This window comes from Vidua chalybeata, chromosome 5 (assembly GCF_026979565.1).
Source record: "Vidua chalybeata isolate OUT-0048 chromosome 5, bVidCha1 merged haplotype, whole genome shotgun sequence".
Lineage (NCBI taxonomy): Eukaryota > Metazoa > Chordata > Aves > Passeriformes > Viduidae > Vidua > Vidua chalybeata.
This window is the reverse complement of record NC_071534.1, coordinates 22080611-22099810: the sequence shown is the minus strand read 5'-3', so window position 1 is coordinate 22099810 and position 19200 is coordinate 22080611. Positions and strand designations below refer to the sequence as shown.

At 43.3% G+C, this 19200-nt stretch overlaps 1 protein-coding gene across 2 annotated transcripts in view; it reads right to left on the bottom strand.

Moving 5' to 3' along the window:
• SYN3 (synapsin III) overlaps positions 1-18948 on the bottom strand; it is a 189593-nt gene extending 170645 nt beyond the window's left edge. The window contains exon 1 of one of the 2 annotated variants that reach the window (XM_053943484.1): positions 18907-18948. The gene's annotated coding sequence lies outside the window, so the exon portion shown is untranslated. Of the gene's footprint in view, positions 1-15314; positions 15410-18906 lie in introns of those variants that run through there. The other variant, XM_053943485.1, reaches the window with a different exon arrangement.
• Positions 18949-19200: the final 252 nt, after the last annotated feature.

The following is a 19200-nucleotide window of genomic DNA, read 5'->3' as shown; positions in this document are numbered from 1 at the left end:
AAAGACTGTATGCCAGCCCAAAGAACAGAGGGAAGTGTGTTTCCGTGTTGGTTTTCAGTTTGCAGAGAGCTTTCCCAAACACCAGCTACAGAATACAGCTCTAATGTAGACACTGGTTCAAATTTTCCAGAGCATGTAAAACTACAGCACAAATTCCACTGACACCAGCAGAGCCATATGGTGTCTTTTGAGGCAGTTGCAAGAAGTCAGAAGCCTGCAGCTGGAGGGGATGCCAGGGCAGGGGAACAGAAAGAGCTATCAGGAGAATAATCCTACCCGGAGCTCAAGTCTCCTGCTATGTGTTAGACAGCAGCTCACCAGAATCAGAGAACGGCCTGGGCTGGAAGGGATCCTAAGGATCATCTAGTTCCACCCATCCTTCTGTGGATTTCCACAAGAAGTCAGTCTCTTGTGCATTCAATTTCTCTGCTCAAACAGAGAGATTGTCAGAGATGGCAGGATGTCTCTCTGTCAGAAGCGAAGCACTTCATAATGTTCAACATGCTTCACTAAGCCACAGAGGCATATTAAGGTGCAATGATTCCATTGTCTTATTACTGCATTCCTGTAGGTCTTAGAAAAAATTCTCTCTGCCTGCTTGGGTGGCTATTTAACTGGAAGTCTAGGTTTCACAAATCTTATCTGTATTTTCCTTTTGCAAAGCTGCCAGAGCTTTCTACATAGCAGTTTCATGGTAGCCGGGCTGCCTTATCTCCTGAAGATAGTGGGGGTATGCACATCAAACCAAGTGCAAATGGGACTGTGTCCCAAAAGCTACACCCTCTTTTGCACAGCAAATGAGTAAATCTGCTCCCTCTTTTGCCTATTATTTCATAATGGCAAGTGAGGAAAAGAAGATGGGGAAAAACAATCTGAAGTGAAAAAATGCCTCTGTAAGATCATCAGACTTTCAAGTAGATTGCAAAGGAAGATGACTAAAGCCATGAACAATAGTGAAAAATTTTCTAGCAAAAATAAATCTGAATATTATGATAATACTCTCTGGTTTTAATATCCCCCAAGAACAAATTACAATGTGCTACTTCTTGGAAACAATATATTATTTCATCATTTTAGTCTCACTTTGGAAATCCTGTTGGCACCTAATGGCTGCAGTGTTGTCTCAGTGGTAATATCCTCTTGTCAATGAGCTTATAGAGGCCTTTTGTGGCCTGTCTGTTCAACATCAATAATTGCTTATCAGGAAAGCCAGACCCAGCACAACTGGAGCAAGCAGTGTGTCTAATCCTTGAATGCCACAGAGTCATCTCCATCTCAGAGTCAGTTGAGTTTGCATCCTGGCTCCATTTCTTATTTCCCAGGAGTGCTGTGGTCATTCTTACCCCAAGCAATAGCGACACTAATGCTTCCATTAAGGCTGATAGTTACATGCATGCCAAAGTGGCTCCTCATGGTGATAGTAAAGGAAAGCAGGAGACAGCGGTACAAACCAGAGAACTTGCAGAGATAAATGCTCTGCATATTAAGTGGATGAAATCATAAGAAGGAAGTAAGCAGGGCTTGGAAGGCCCTGTCTTTTTCCTTCCCAATCGTGGATCTGATGCAGTTCATGTCGTGTGTTGTGAGACATGCTTCAAGTTTCCTGCAGCAACCACGCAAGTCCTGATTTCATGGTGATAAGAATGAAACCAGATACGCCATTAATAGAGCAGGGATTTCCTTCAGCTGAGAGGCGTGCTGCTTTGAAGAGTGCTGATCTGAATAAAATCAAGAAGCTGGGTGTATTTAATATGTAGGGCCTGCCAATATGCATTAGGGCTCATGCAGATAAGAGGTGCCTCAGGGACTGACAACTCACAGGGTCTCAAAGGAGACTGCAGCAGCTTGCCCAGTGCTAATGGGGCTCATGTCTTGATTATGATCACTTCCTCATTCCTGTGCCATTTTCTTTCTATTCTATTTCAGTTCTGCCACAATAGACTGGTTATTCAAAATGCTTGTAAACAAAATATTTCATTACCATAAAGTGAACTAGATATGTTGTAGGGAAAAAAAAAGTGCTATAGGCTGTGAAACAGGAAGAAACAAATAACTAAGAAATTATAATATACATCAAATAGATAATTATTAGTTAACTGATAGTGATAAGAAGGATTTTATGTTTGGAGCACAAATTGTATTACTTTTGATATGTTTATAAGACAAAAATCTATTGCATATTTCCAAATAAAAATTTTTCAAACACAACTTCATAATTTTTGCATCTATGCTTCTAATTAATTTTAAGCTGCCACAAAAACTCCATTTCTTTCCCAAATGTTCGATGCTTCTAGAGGTTAAAAAGTCTTCCTTCAAACATTTGAAGTCCTCCAAACTATCTGCAGTACTAACAGATTCCATCTAAGCTTTGCTGCCATTTCCATCTGCCTCATTTCTTTCTCTTGCATCATTCCAGGCACTAGCATATTCCAGTTTCCCAGATTTTCCCCATATGGCAAGGAACCCCTTATCATATACTTGAGATTTACTTCACCTGATGGTGTGAACAGCAGATACCTGGAGAAATAAAACCTGTAATTTGCCTTTGTGTAGCTCATTTGCTTTCTAACCATATGCGCCCATCTCATGTAGCAATACAAAGCCAAGAACTGGAGCACGCTTACTGATTTCTTTTGATGATGGAAGAGAAAGACGATGTTTTATTGCATTCTAGGCAAGATTTGTGACACAACTGTAAGACAGTTTGATGCCAATTCTTTCGTGTGATGTAGAAGTGGTGGGAGATTGACTGGCTGGACTATCCCTGCCAAAGAGACAGAGAAAATGAGGATTGGTAGACCTTCAACTGGAGCACTGTAGGGGGTGTCTCAAGCTCTGTGACAGCCAACCGAAACCATACTGAGCATTTGCTGGGAGATATTTTTCTTCACTTTTTTTCATCTTTAGTATTGATCACATGGAGACACATGAAAAGACGTGTGGGTTTGTGGAACATGTCCCTTTTGCTCCCACCATGTACCCACACATTTCCCACCTCAGCAAGGGCACATTCCCCTATTCTGGAGCTGGACGGAGCACCCCAGTCTTTGTGACATTGCCAGTGTCTGCTTCCCTGTTGAACCTCAAAAATGTGCATAAGATCCTGCTCTAGCATGGCTGCAGGTTGGAGAGATGCAAGCCAAACATATTTGTGGTAACAGCAGAAGCCTCTGCAGGACAATCAGTGGGTAGGTGTTTAGCTCCCTTACAATAAAGAATCTGGACAGGTTTTGAAGGCCATTTATGAATTTATGTTGTCTCTGTAGGGACACTGTGTTGAAAAATAGTTGCATCACCAGAGCTGCACTTCTAAGATTAGAAAATAGCTAGAATAGAATAGAATAGAATAGAATAGAATAGAATAGAATAGAAAAAGCTAGAAACTAGCTTTTAAAAAGCTAGTGATAAATTTTACCACTTCCTTATTTCACTAACTCTCTTTTATCTGGCTGTCTTCTCTCCCAGTTCCTGCCTGCTCTCCTATCCCGTCTTTGTACTCGTGCTGGATGGTGTAGGAGCCCTCCACAATTGGCTCCGAACACCAGATACTGTGTTTAGACAAAAAGCATCAGAATATACAATACATGAGTATTGTAGACACTGGATTAGGTTCTGGACCCAGACAAAGTTCTGAGAGATCAGGCTAGTGGGCTGCACCCAGAGATGGAAATAAAGCACAATTTAACAGACTTCTGCTATCAGCTTAGGGAAAGGTCACGCGGTGTCAGTGCCTTGGTTTCCCATTTAAGAAGACAAGCTTGATTTTGCAGAGATCTGCAAGGGTCAGCTCATACACCTCCATGCAGCACCTCTGAGTCAAACCCAGGCAGCTTCAAGAGCTCTGCTTCCCCTGCTGATCAATAGCTGAATTACAAAGCTTTTAATAGTTACAAGAGTGGCCAGCCTTATTTAAGAAACCAACCACCAAACCTTTCAAGACCTGGAGAGTATATAGCCACCATGAATGGGGGAAAAAAACGAAAAAGCTTTCTTGGAGGAAAAAAGCAGCACTTAAGACCATTTTGTAACAGGGAACACAGAGGATGAATCTGCACAACTATTTTAAGTTCTCCTTCTCTGCTTTGGGAAGTTCTGTCTCAAGGAAAGGAGAAAAGAGAGGGGAAGAGAACATGTAGCAGCTCTGCAGCTGGACAGTCCCAGCAGGCACTGTGAGAGGAACTCAAGCCACTGGCACTGATGTGAGCTCTTGCTGGGTACACACACAAGTATGGTGTGAATTACTGCTCACAGAGAATATGAGCATTGCAGCAGGTAGAACAGAAATGGGGACATCCTACAAACCTCACAGAGAAGTTATCTGAGAGCCACTCTGGAGCCTCCCTTTCCACATCTGTGTCCTGACTAGCAGGACAGGTAAGCAGTCACTACTTGTGTACAATTGTACAATGACAGAAGCAGCATTGCAAAGTATTCCTGTTCCTCTCTGAGGCAATCTGCATTTTTCAGAGCTAAGTAGTGCTGTCCCACATGACTGAAGCTTACAGACAAAAGTCATTTTTTTTCTCTGGATATGCATTTGCAAAACAAAAAGATGTGCCCAAAAGTAGACTGTAGTATCAGTTGAAGAATCCAAACCAAACTCCACAGAGTTCTGAGTAACAGCTGGAGAGTTGTCTTGCTCTGTTAGGTTTATTTCCAGCTCTTGCCCAGACAGAGTGCCTGTGCCCTCAGGATCGTTAAGGCCAAGAAGGTTTTAAACTTTCTGGCCACCTGTGAACAAATGTCTCTTTGTTATCACTATGGAGGCACAGAATTGGTTAAAAAACCAAACCAAACCCAACCCAACCCAACCAAACCACAAACCCCAGAGTATAACCTCCTGGTTTCAAGATTTCTGTGGCTGGCATAGATGTCAAGTTGTTAAATAAAGCAGACTGAGAAAGTGTTTATTCCCTGCAGCTTTGCAGAGGTACTCATCCTGGCCTCCTCCTGATCAGATGACAAGCCAAAATCTGCCTCTGCTTACACTTGCATATCCAGTGTTTGCTAAAGGTTTGACCTGAAGGGCAGAGCTGATATTCCTGCATGTTGCAGTACAGCAGTCAGTTCACTAAAACACAAAAACATTGTGCTTTATTTCAAGACTACATGCACAAAAGAAAACCAATCTTTTGGTTTTTGTGGATCAAAAGACCTGTTCCTCTCTCTATTTTTTCTAAAGGACTTTAAGCAAGTCACTAACTGTATAAATAAAGCATTGAAAGGCTAAATTGGGTCACAGTTTAGAGAGACTGATCTCTGCAGTGATATAAATACAGATTGCAGAGGTGTTCAATAATATACAATGTAAGTACAGCAACTCTTTAAAATTAAATCTACCTGAAAAACATATTACAGAATTACAGAATCACAAGGTTGGAAGAGACCTTCAAGATCACTGAGTCCAACCCGTTCCCTGACACCTCAACTAAACCATGGCACTGAGTGCCACATCCAGTCTTTTTTTAAAACACATCCAGGGATGGTGACTCCACCACCTCCCTGGGCAGACCATTCCAGTACTTTATCACTCTTTCAGTGAAATTTTTTTTCCTAATATCTAACCTATATTTCCCCTGATGCAGCTTGAGACTGTGACCTCTGGTTCTGTCAGTTGCTGCCTGGAGAAAGAGACCAACCCGCACCTGATTACAAATACCTTTCAGGAAGTTGTAGAGAGTGATAAGGTTGCCTCTGAGTCTCCTTTTCTCCAGGCTAAACAACCCCAGCTCCCTCAGTCGTCCCTCATAGGGCTTGTATTCCAAGCCCCTCTCCAGCCTCGTTGCCCTCCTCTGGACGTGCTCCAGCGTCTCAATGTCCTCCCCAAACTGAGGGGCCCAGAACTGGACACAGCACTCAAGGTGTGGCCTCACCAGTGCCAGGTACAGAAGAAAGATGACCTCCCTGCTCCTGCTGGCCACACCATTCCTGATACAGGCCAGGATGCTGTTGGCCTTCTTGGGCACCAGGGCACACTGCTGGCTCATGTTCAGTCAGCTGTCAACCAGTACCCCCAGGTCCCTTTCTGCCTGGGCACTGTCCAACCACACCGTCCCCAGCCTATAACGCTGCAGGGGGTTATTGTGGCCAAAATACAGGACTCAGCACTTGGAGTTATTAAACTTCATCCTATTGTACTCTGCCCATCCATCCAACTGTTCCAGGTCTCTCTGCAGAGCCCTCCTACCTTCCAACAGATGGACACACAATCACAGCTTAGTGTCATCTGCAAATTTACTAATGAAAGACTCAACACCCTCATCCATGTAGTCAGTAAAAATATTGAACAGAACTGGCCCCAGCACAGACCCCTGAGGGACACCAGTGGTGACTGGCCCCAGCTGGATGCAGCACCGTTCACCACCACTCTCTGGGCCCGGCCATCCAGCCAGTTCCTAACCCAGCAAAGAGTGCTCCTGTCCCAGCCATGGGCTGCAGCTTTTCCAGGAGTGTGCTGTGGGAGACATTGTCACAGGCCTTGCTGAAGTCCAAACAGACAACATCCACAGCCTTTCCTGCATCCACCAGGCAGGTCACCTGGTCATAAAAGGAGATCAGTTTTGTCGAACACAGCCTACCCCTCCTAAACCCCTGCTGGCTGGGTCTGATACCCTGGCCATCCTGTAGATGCTGCATGATGACACTCAGTATAAATTGCCCCATTCTCTTGCCAGGTACTGAGGTCAGGCTGACTGGTCTATAATTACTAGGAGCCTCCTTCCCACCCTTTTTGTGAATGAGTGTTACATTGGCCAGCTTCCAGTCATCTGGAACCTCACCAGTGAGCCAGGACTGTTAGTAAATGATGGAGAGTGGCTTTGCAAGCTCATCTGCCAGCTCTCTCATCACCCTGGGATGGATCCCATCTGGTCCCATGGATTTATGAATATCCAAGCATCTCAGAAGTTCTCTGACTGCCTCCTCTTGGATGATGGGGGACCATTCTGTTCCCTGGCACCATCAACCAACCCAAGAGGACGGTTTTCCTGGGGACAAGCCATCTTCCCACTAAAGACTGAGGCAAAGAAGGTGCTACTTGTTAACATGGAAGGATATACAGAGTTCTCAGCTCAAATGAACACTGCTAATGTCACTGGAGTCCAGTTTCAGAGCTGATTACTGCAAAAACTGTTGTTGATGCCCAGAAGATGATAACGATAATGTGTAAGAAATTAGTGTATGGATGATCCTTTATAATTAAGCCAGGTTAGACACAAGGAATTCTGTCCCCTTTTGTATCTACTTCAGTGCAAAAACAGTAACCAAATCTGTCCCAGTGATGGGATTATAAAATCTGTTATCATCACTGAACTTCATCAAAGTATTGAATCACCTTTACATGTTGGCGGCAGGCCCTGCACATCCACATGTATTTTCCTAAGAGTTGCATGAGTGATCCTGGTTAAATCACTTCATATTGGAACACAAATGTAAAACCAGGACAAGAAAGGGCCATATTGTGAGCAAAAATAATGTACACAGCATGATAACAAATATATAGAAGTCCTTCACTATCATCAGCTTAATCACTTGCTCTTGTCTCGCTTCAGCTCTCCATCATTAGTATCTCATTTCTGAAAGAGGATAATTGCTTTGGATCTCTTCAATTACCACTAAAGCTCTGCAGAGCACTTGTAAAAATCAAATGAATTTGAAGACTAGGATCATTGAGCTTGTCCTCCCACTAGTGCAGCTTGTGTAGTTTCTCCTATCTCCTCCCATCACGAGTTTATAATTTCTGATTGAAAAAACAACTCCAAGGCTAGTTTGTAAATACTCACCAGCTGGTCCAAACCATTCCTGTAGCTAAGCCATAGTCCCTGCAGCAAGAGCAAAGCAACACCTCCTTGAAAGCTTGAGTGAAGAAAACAGTGTTTTCTCCCGACTACAGCAAGGATTGCGTGACCATATGGTACCCCAATGCAAAGACACTTGCTTAAGCATCCCAGGAGATATCAGATATTCATGCTGTAAACCAGAAGGTCTCTCCTGGGCAGCTAGATCTTGAGCAGCAGCTGCTGACAGTGCAGGGCTAGGCAGTGCCTGGCAGCAGTCTTAGCTGATTTTTGGCTTGTTGAAAATTGAATAAAAAATACTGCCAAGCGATGCAGGAGATGGCAGCTCATTTGTTATTTATTGCAGATGATTATTGAAAAGGGCCCTGAGCAACCTGACCTAGTGTAGGGTGTCCCTGTCTGTGATGGTGGGGGTTGGAATTAGGTGATATTTAAGGTCTCTTTCAACTCAAGACATTCTATTATTCTATTCTTATTTCACCTCCCCCATCAGCTGCTACCCCTGACCATACCACAAAACAGGCAGGTGCTGTGCTCTCCTTAAAAAAATCGGAGTTTTTCTTACCTGCCTATTGCCTTTGTTGGCCTATCACTAAGCATGAAAACGTGCACTTAGGAATTAAGACAACTAAAGAGTCTATTCATTCTTCACACCTACTCTGTTCTTGAAAAATATACCGGTCTTACAGCATTGTGTGAGGTAATCAGCTATTGCTTCAATTAGCAGAACAAGGCATAGAGAAAAACTGTAGCAATGCTACTTATTTAACTGGAAACTATCTCAGAAAGCAGAAAGTCAATTCTTTCCTTCTAGCTCAAGCAAAATTCTCATCAACTTCTAAGGGCTTCTCTCTGAAATGAAAAAACTTTGGAAGTTAGAAATGACCCCTCTCTCATCCTGATGATGGTGGAAGGCAGGTGGTCTTGCACAGCTGGCATGATTTTTGCAAGAGATACCAGCTGTGACTTTGCAAGGTCTGAGTTTGCCCTGGGTGACTAAAGGCACTGTCCTGCTCTGAAGGTCACGCCTGAGGAGGAGACAGTCTGACCATAGGGCTCAGCAGAAGAAAGAGGTGGCACTTTCCTTCAAGAAAGAAGCATGACATGTAAAGCCAGAGGCCTGTGAACTGTGACCAAGAGTCAAAGACATCAAAGACTCTTCCCTGGAAAAGCCTGCCTGCGCATTAATTGGAATTGTCAGCTCCAGCTCTTGACAGGCACCATCCTCTCCTATGCCTTGTGTTTCTCAGTAGCTGGTGCCTTGAATGGCCTCAAGAAACTCTCATATATGAAACTGCCCCTGTGGGGAACAGCGTGGGAAGCCCCGACTAGAAAGGCTCTGCTGAATTATTAAGGTTGCCCAGAGTGAACCAAGGTAACCTTCATGTGGATTCCTGTCAGCCTCTTTCAGTTTTATTATAAAGCAGCAACCCCCTACCTCGCCTACTCCTCTTTCTCCTGCTAAAAGAAACTTCACAAGACTGCTGAAGTAAGAAAGTCTGCCCAAAAGATTAACTAAATACACACAGGCCTATTTTAGATAGAAGCATCAAGCTAAATACAGCAGCCTTGAGCTGCTGGAGGGGGAGCAGTGTTTCATCCAACCCCTCTTGCCAAAGTGCAATCAATGCTTTAGCAAACATACAGGGAAATACAGGCATTAAGTCTCATTCTTTAATCAGTAAATCAAAAACCTTTGGGGCTAAAAAAAGAATAAATGCTTCCTAGCTTGTCACGTAATTTGGTTTTGTCAAGCCCACGTCAGAAAACAGCCACGCACCAAGTGTGTTTCCCTGCCCACACACTGTGTCCCCATGGCAGCTGCCAGTGATGGGCACAGTACATCAGAAGTGTGTGTGGTGACTCAGGGACAGAAACACAGGGTACCATCACCTCTGGCATCATGGGGTCATTCTTTATCCCAAATTTCCATTTTATTGTTCACAGCTGTACAGCAGTGGCTATAAAAACCTGCACTGTGCTGGTAAGTTCAGTGTGAAAACTCCTGATTTTCCTTCTCCAAGAAGGATCTGTATTTTCTAGCATCATCCTCTGGAGTTTATCAGTTTGCTCTGCAGAGTCAGGAAAAAGTGTTTCTGCAGCCAAGAATTTCTTTGATATGTTCCTGGGCTGCAATGCACTACAGGGCTCTTCAGCCCTACTCTAAACCCAGCAAAGTACAGTTAAAAGTGGGGGAGAAAGATGATGGCATAACAGATATGTTCGTTATATTTTAAAAAAGAAGAAAACCACATAGGGGCAGAATATCCTATATTAAAAATAATGCACTTCATCTAAAAAAGGAGTGTTACTATATTTTAAATGACAGATTTTAAGGGTCTGAATCATCTTGGAGCTGACTGTTCTGCTGCTATTGGTTTTGCTTTTCTAATAGCTCTACGTAAATATCCTTGTGTTTGCTTATAAACTTAATTTAGTGCTGGTGAAAGCCTACCAGTCCTTCTAGATTAAAAATATTTTGCACTGGCTACATAAAATATATGATGTAAGCATTTCTGGCTGTTTTTTTCCAGCAGGCTTGGAAGTCCTGAGTTGCAGAGGAGTGGGTCTTTCTCCATTCACTTGGATGGGAATCAGTAAACTCCTTATTTGATTCCAAGTAATCTGAGTGGCTTTAGCTGTGGCTTTTACGAGCAACTGGTCAATTAGTATCTTTTCTTAAATGGCTTTGTGGTTTTAAAGGACTAGAATCAGCAAGTTAAAATACTATTTCCTTCTTGTGCCATTGTCAACTAAATGTAACATTAAATTGTAAATTAAAACATAGGGCTCAAGGTAGCATACTTTTTAAACTCAAGGGAGCTCAGCAAACAGCCATTTCAAACCATGAAGAGCTGGCTGGAGACACTGTTTGTCATCTTTTAAAAGGAGTTGGTATGTGTATGTTTGCTCCTGTGTATGAGAAGAAACAAAGAAGCCAATGCTTTTTTTTTTTTTTTCCCATGTAAAGTATACAGCAAAGGAGTGTTGGCTCTGGATCATGCTGAGAGCAGGAAATAAATCAGCCAAAACCCATAAATCTTGGCAGAAACCAAAATTTCCTTCTTCCAAAAAAAGGCACACCTCTCTCTTTTACTTTGTCCAGCTTTTCACATGGCTCTTCAGTCCTACCTTTGTCCTACCTTCCTCTTTCTTTTAACACGGACTCTGATTTATTTTTCAGACACGCAGAAATATAATGCCGTTTGCCTTCTTCAGGCTGGAGTATGATACAACACAGCAGCTCTCTGTCTTGTTCATATCCCAGCCTGATACTTCAGAGCAAAATTCAATGTGCTTTTAAAAATTACTGTAGTTACTCTCTCAAAGTGATATGAAGGGGATACTCCCAGTTTCAGGAAATCTAGAAAAAGGGTCTTTCCTACTCCATCCAATTCACTTCCCTGCCCCCCCCCCCCATGCCAGTCCCCCACAGACCATCCTGGGGAGCAGACAATCTTTTCTTCCCCTTCCTGTCACTCTGATTGCAATTCAGCCCTTTGCAGTGGAGGGCTGCCACAAGGCTGTGTCATTAGTTTTTCTCACTTTTATGAGTGGGGTCTAAATTACAAGCATATGCCCTGGGCCACCAGGCATATGTGGCCACCATAATATGTGGCCATTGTAATCTGCTAAGGGCAGCAGAGCCAAACTGCACCCTTGCTTTAGCATTTGATCTGCCCAGACATAGTAGAAATATTCCTCATTAAACAGAGAAGAGATGAATGTCTGGAACCTGATAGCCATTAATACAGACATTGTTAGTTCTGCATAATCACTTCATTTTCCTTGATAACTGTATTATAAATATATATGAGTCTACAGTACTGGACTGGGAAGTGATCTGCTACAGTTGCTAATCAAATCTCTGTTATTTGTCGTCATTTAAAAAAGCTCTTTGACATTTTCAAATCTCTAGATGAGGTAGGAGAATACCACAACAGATCATGAAGGATGGGAAAAGTGAAGAATTATCCAGAATGGAGAGAGAGCATGGCTTCCCCACTGCTTAAACAGAAAGGAAACCATTTTATCCCATAAATAAAAGGCCAATCTAGAAATTGGAAGATTTCCATTTGGTCTTACCAAGTCTGTTTGAAAACTTATGATCCAGGGCTTTGTACACCTCTGGGGATGCAAATGAGCCAAACCACATAGGCCTGAAGTGAGAAGAACAGCACTGGAGTGAGCAAGAGGGAGGGATCCATGTGGCAGAGCAGTGACGTCGTTTGACACTAAATGCTCTTACAACAGCTCTGAAAATGCCCTGGGTGGTTTGTCTGACATTTCAAGGTATATGTTTCACCTACCAACAGACTGACAAATCAAGTTGCTGCAACTTTATCAGCTATTAATTGTGTCTGGGCCAGGACAGCTCTTTGTAATGCCCACCTGGGAATTCTAGACTTACTTATTCGCCAATAAAGAGACGGGAAAGGGATTTTTAGCCTAAAAACATCCCAAAAGAATGAAATATCCTAGAGAATTTACTGCAAAACTTGACATTCTGGGGAATTTCCAGACCAACTAAAAATTGATCCTACACCCAATTGATCCTAGACTGAGCAGGACCCTCTGAGAGGGGAACGCCACAATGCAACAGACCAGACACTGTGCAATAAGAAACAAACACACGTTTTCTTTTTTCTTTGTAATGAGAATAATCCTGTTTTTTCTTGTTGGAAAGTGCAATGTAAATGACATAAATGAAAATAATGAAAGCAAATAATTAGAGCAATAATAATAATTAATGAAATAATTAAAGCAAAAATCCTTGTTGCAGTGTAGCTGTGAAAGTTAAGGAGCATTATGGTTCAGTCCTCTGGTGTAGAATTTGCAATACTGCAAATCCCATAAGAACACTTGCTCACACATCCCATGGCACTACCCCCTCATCCCACCTAAAAAACCCAAGAAAAAAGTGGTACCCTTTCTGGGGGAGGAAGGATGATGTGGAGCACGCAGTGGCTGGTTTGTTCTAATTAGTGTTAACACCAATGAGGAGCACAAGTTTCGTATCCCATCACACCTCTCATTACTAGAGTACATAACCTCCTAACCTCCACCCAAGAAAATGATATCATTGCATGAATTAATCATCTGAGCAATTAATGGCAGAAAAGCGACTTCAGGTTTCCAGCACAGCGTCTGGCACCAGTGAATTGGCAATGATGTCAGCTTCCCTGGGAATACGCTGGCATTTTGCCTGTTCCTGAGCCTCCCTGTTGACTCTGAGGGCAGAAGCAAACAATGTAGGCACCCAACCGGCAGTAACTGCTGCAAGCCAGCACCAGGCTGCTGCTGCTGCAGCGTCACAGGGATGCTTCTCCTGCCAAATCCCGGCGGGCATCTCCCAGAGAAGGTGCACTTCCCAAAACTGGCAAGAGCAGAGGACTTCCTCTGATGAGCAGAGAGAGGGACTCTTCAGGAGCAATGAGTATCTGCAAACTCTTTAGTAGGGAGAACCTCCTGCTCGGCACCTGGGAGCTGAGCTACACCTTTTGTAGTGTGTGAATAAGCAAGTTATTGGACTATTCATCTGTTTCTGGGGCAAAGGGAAAGAATTTTATTATACTGGGGAGTTTATTCTCAGATGGCCAGGATTGTTTTTTTTTTTTTTTTTAATTTCTTCACTCACTCTGTTGCTGCCTGTGCTTTCAAAGCTAGAGTCAAACACAACTATGACCATATGCCCAGTGTTAGATCAATTTTTTAGTCAGCTATTCCAGGTGAAATAAGCAGAGCCTGCCTCTATCCTACAGGAATCTGCAATGTTTCCTTTTTTTTCATCACCAAATACAAAGACCCTCTGCAAGGTGGAACCTTTTCATACTTTTACCAAGTGAGTATTCCTTTGGTGTCACTTGGGGTGCATGCACAAACTGTGAGACAGAGGGGATCAGACTCAGCCCATCACTCAGAAGAGCACAAACCAGAGAGTTCAGGAGATGTCATGGGCAGAGTGTAGACAAGAGCAAGGAGGAGATCTCTGATGGGGATATCAGTCATTTTCTAAACCTTCAGGCCACGTGAGAAAAACACAGAAAAGAAAGAGGCTTGGGTAGAGGAAAGCTGACCCCTGATGTAAGAAATTTGGTGTCAGGAAAGAAGGACAACCTATTTGGACAAAAGGGTTTGACTAATCCAAGATAAGCCATTTTATTCCTTCTTCCTAAGGGGGTTTTCTGCCTTACTTCTCTTTTTGGAGGCAGCCTCTGACTGCTGCTTTCTGAGCAAACAGAAAAAGCATATCACCTCCACACTCATAATAAGAATGAGTTTCCAAGATAGATGAGATATCCACAGGTGAGCAACATCTTTGTCTCAGCAACACTTTTCTCTGGATCCCAGCTTGAAAAGAATGAGGTGGTGAACCCCTATGAGAAGCAGCTAAAAATTTTAGTGCCTTACAGTGAGCTGTGACCCCTGCTTCAGTTAGTGATCAGAATAAGCTTACTCCAAATTCAGGACAGCCTTGTCTTACACACTTGCAAAGATGTAAGCTGAAGAAGTGTGATTATAACATCATCACTGCAAATGACACTCACTGTCTGCACGGCTTAATGCCACTTGCCACCTTTGTAATCCATCTTCCCCCACCTGCCCTGTCTGTTCAGCTGTCACTTGTTATCAGAGCAAAGGCAGTGAAACAAAAGGAAGGGCAGAGGCTAATTTGCTTGATGTGATCCTGTTCTTCCAGATGATGTCAATTTATGGGCTCTAACCTGATCCTCGGAGATGCTCATATTTGCATCATTAAAAGGGAAATAACAAATCTGTGGAAGCAACTCAATAAGCTACCACTTTAGCAGCAGGCACAGCAGGCAGGATTGTTTGAGCACCAGTTTCCCCAAGCAGTCACATTACCTGTCCCAATTCCCAGCCCTTCTCCCCTTTGCTTTCCAGGTGTAGTCAGCTCAGCAGACAGGATTAATCCAGTTCCGTACTCACTTGCATTCTCCATGTTAGAGAATCTGATTACACAGATTGCCTGCAATTTATCTCCACCTGCGACACCTAATGCTCCAGTCTGATCTCCTCTTTCCCATTTTAACATCTCACTGCAGATCCAGTACATACACGGACAGATGCACACACACTTGCTCTGTTTTGTTTGCAAACAGCTCACTAAGAGCCTCGAGGTTTTCATTTTCAATCAAACCAGAAAGCACTACTGCTTTCCCCACTCTGCCCATGAGGTAATTCCTCCCTTTGGACTCCCCTCGTTACATTTACACTGCACAGGCTCCATGCGCTGCTGCTGGATCCACACAAACCACAGGAATCTCTGCACAGACGCGCTCAGTGAACATGCAGCATTATAGAGCCCTGCAGCACGTATAAAGACAAAGGCATAGGCTACATGCACTGAGCAAGTGCCACCACATGCATTCCTGTTCCCTCCAAACCCTGCAGGAAAACATTGCCTGCAGAGTGCTTTCCTATGAACAAGACCAGCCTTTCAGCACAGGGTCAGTATATGATTAAGGCAAATCCCATTCCCACCCGCTCCCTTACCTTTCCTTTCCTTTCCTTAATCTGCTAATCCAGGGGCTCTGTACCGATTCCTTTTCCCTCCTGCACACAAACTGCCAGTCCGTCCTGCTTCACATTCACAGCACACCAGCAGGATTCACCGTCATCCCATTCTGCCGGATCCTTATCGCCCTATTGGCCAATGCCAGACAGTAAATTCAATTAGGCTCCTCCTTATAACTATATTATCACAGGAACAGGAATGAATAATTTAGTAAAACAACAAGGATGTGCAGGCTCTGGTGTCACAGACTTCACCCCCACTGTCAGGCTTTTATCAGAGAGGCGGGTAAAAAAAAAACAAAACAGAATCTGTCTGTCACTCCTAAAAAGGAGACCTTAGATTACTCACTTGTATTTCCCATTCCACCCCTCTTGCCCTCCTCCCCCTAAGCCATGGCATTCCCATTTTATTGTTGCACCTCCATCCTCAGCTCACAATACAGTATTTCCCTTGTGAAGGGTCATTACCATCTCAGTGGATGCAGAGATTTCTGTCCAGGCAAAGCAATACCGCAGCACATCAAGCACTTTGCCTCTTCCCTGAATGCAATATGAGAGAAAAGAATGAAACCATTCTGGAGAAGGGAGTGACAAGACAAGCAGATCACAGGGAAAAGGGAGAGTCTGCCTTGTATCACAGTATCCTCTGTAAAGCAACTGTGCTGTCACCCTGTCAGTTCAGACACCAGTTCAGACACCCAGAGGATGCAAGTACATGGTTCTTGAGAGAGAAAGGTTCACAGATGCACTGCCCAGGGACTGTGATTTCACATGCCTGCTGTGGGAGTTTGAATCCCCACATAAAAAAAAAAAACACACCAAAGTGGCAGTTTTCCCCCAAACCAAATGACTAAAGTGCTCTGTTTTGGCACATTTTTTTTCTCCTGACCAGAAATTTCTAGAGACAACTATCTATACTTGCATTTCCTAAAAAGTAGTTGGTCCCAAAATGAATACTGCTGTTTTTCCTCAGGTGATGCTTTGTTTGAAGAGTTACAGACCATTGCAGATTCCCTCAAGAGAGTCACCACTATCTAAATCAAGCCTCAGACACCTTGATTGCCTAAAGGGTTTTATTGTTATGGGAGGAATAGTGGAAGTGGAGGAGCTCAGCGGGACAACCCTTTGGTATCCTCAGAACAGACAAAGCAGCCAGCAGGGACTTTTAATGACCATTCACAGCAATACTGAAAGCTACTGCTAATACATGCTCACGTGCACAGCATCAACAAACAGATGTGTCATTCCATCATAACTGAAAAATAAATAGGCAGGATGAAGCTGCCATCCTTCCTCCCTTAGAGTTCAAGAACACCCTTTATACTCTGCTTTCCATGTGCTAATATTTACTCTGTAGAGTCTATATATCTACTACCACAACGATGAAAGGTTCAAATTTGCACTAGAGCCCAAAGTAACTCAAGTAACTCCCACACCAGCTCTTGGTTTGGCTCCTCTCCCAGGCCTGGTGGGTTGGGTAGCCTCAGCTCTGCCCCCAGAGGCAATGGGGATACCAGGGTAAGTCAAGCCCAAGTACCAGCAAAGATACAAAGGCAGTTCACTGGTGACAGACCAGAAGTTTTCCTAAAGGCAGTGCCTTTCTGTAGGCACTGCCTTCACATTGAAAGACTAGCAGGAAGCTGGGACAATGCATGGGGATTGCCACCTCCTAAATTGTTGGGCTATCTACCTCCATCTCAGTCCTGAAGTAGGATCAAGCCACACTGCCTTCCCTGAGAGAATAGAGTACAGGATCAGTGGATGCTTTTGCCCTTCTTACCAAGTTCAAAGTGATCTAAAGAGTGAAAAAGTAAGTTTTGCTATCTACCTCCATCTCAGTCCTGAAGTAGGATCAAGCCACACTGCCTTCCCTGAGAGAATAGAGTACAGGATCAGTGGATGCTTTTGCCCTTCTTACCAAGTTCAAAGTGATCTAAAGAGTGAAAAAGTAAGAGTCTCAACTAAGCTTTTGTCATTCTCTGTTATGGGCTTCTTTGCCACAAAAAGGGACAAAACTGCCCTCTTGCTCCTGAAGTTGCTTCACTTCTGAAGAATGGCAGCTGCTCTTTTCCTCCTCCTCTTTCCCTTGCAGCCATTCAAACTTTTTTCCTGTGTTAAAGGAAACCTTGAATTATGCACTTGGTGGTAGCTTCAGAGCAATTAAACTAAGCCATGTGGCAAGTTGCCCAGTGTCACTACCAAAGCTCAGGATGTTTTAGCATCATTTATTGAGAAGCATTTACACGATGCTTACTTAAACCACAAAAAGAGAGCAAATTAGGCTGTTGTCATGACAACTAGGGAATCTACTCAAAATTCAGGAGATGCTGGGGAGTGAGGGAGAGCCCTTCAGTGGAGATCTCTGCATCATGAATATGGCTCTTCGTTATCAAATTCCTTTCAAGTTAATTCCTAGCATCAAAGCTTCCCTGACAAAGGCTTTAATAACTGGGAGCAAAGCTTAGCTAAAGAGGGAACAAACCAGCCCTCCCAGCACTAATGTGAATTTCATTCTGCTGAGAGGTGCTTAGCTCTGAGGTCCACAGAGCAATCACAGAGGCGGCAGCGCTGCTACAGGAACACGTATGAGGCAGGGTGGAGGAAGGGGCAGGGGCTTCACTGCAGACAGGCACTGCAGAGAGAGAGACAGACCCTGAATCTCCAGTGCAGTAAAGGGGAGTGACAAATTCCACAGGGGAGAGGGAGAGTGAGAGAAGTAAGAAGGGTCCTCGCCACCTCTGGTGGAAACCCTCTGGAAGTTGAAACAAGCTGAGCAAATGCTTTTGCCAATCCCAAGGAATGAATTAAAGCAAAGAAGAGAAAAAAATCGCAGGATCAATGGTGTCAGAAGAAGCTGACAAACTAAACAAATGGAAGACAGTCTACTACACTACAGTTCTTTTGAAGGAATTAAATCCTTGGTAGGATTGTTGAATATTTTCCATCAAAGCTGGCTCTCTTTCTAATTTTTCTTTTCTTTTAGCTGAACATTTTTTTCAGTTGCAAGCCTTCTAAGAAAATCACTATTTTAATAGAGAATTTTTTCAGTGAAGTCTTCTGGTTCTCAATTGCAATAGCTGAGGTATTCTTGGCTGAAAACAAAGTACATTACTTTGGAAAAAATCCAGAAAATTTTGTAGTTTTCATAGAAGCTCTCTCCTTCCTCATAATTATTTTTGATCAGATAATTTATTGCCAGTGGAAGTTTTGGTGTTCTCCTCTGAAATGATGCCTTACTGGGCATAAACCCCTTTTGGAGGGTAGCAGCAGTATGTGAGAGCAGATCCAAAATTAGGGAAAATTAAGCATGTGGAGAAATGGAGTAAATTGCAAAACTTTCTCTTCCTCCCTTTTCATCCTCAGATGAAGAACTGTGTTTAGCATGAAAATCAGAAGCAATTGAGAAATTTAAGGATAGATAAATGATTGTATTGTAGTGAGCATTACAATCCAAGCAGGATACTTGCCAAGCAGAAGCCCACATACTGTAGAGATCCAAAAATTCAAGAAATTATGAAAAGAAACCCATTAATGAAAACTATGCATTTTCAACATACAAGTGTTCCCATACCTGATGTCCAGTTCATATTTTGAGCCTCAAAATTGTCAGTCTGCCTTACTTGGGATGTTGTGGCAATATTTCAACATCTTGAGTCAGTGTTGATGTTTTGATGGGGTCTTCTTCCCAGTGCCTGGGTATCACATACACAGGTTGCTAAGAGTGTCCAATACCTAATTGATTATAACTGACCAGAAAACAAGGCTTTAATTCATTATCTACTTGCAAATGAGACTGGCTATTCCCTTTCCTGCTCCCTCCCTGCCATTTTGCCAAAGCCTTGCACAAAACATTTATTAGGTGATC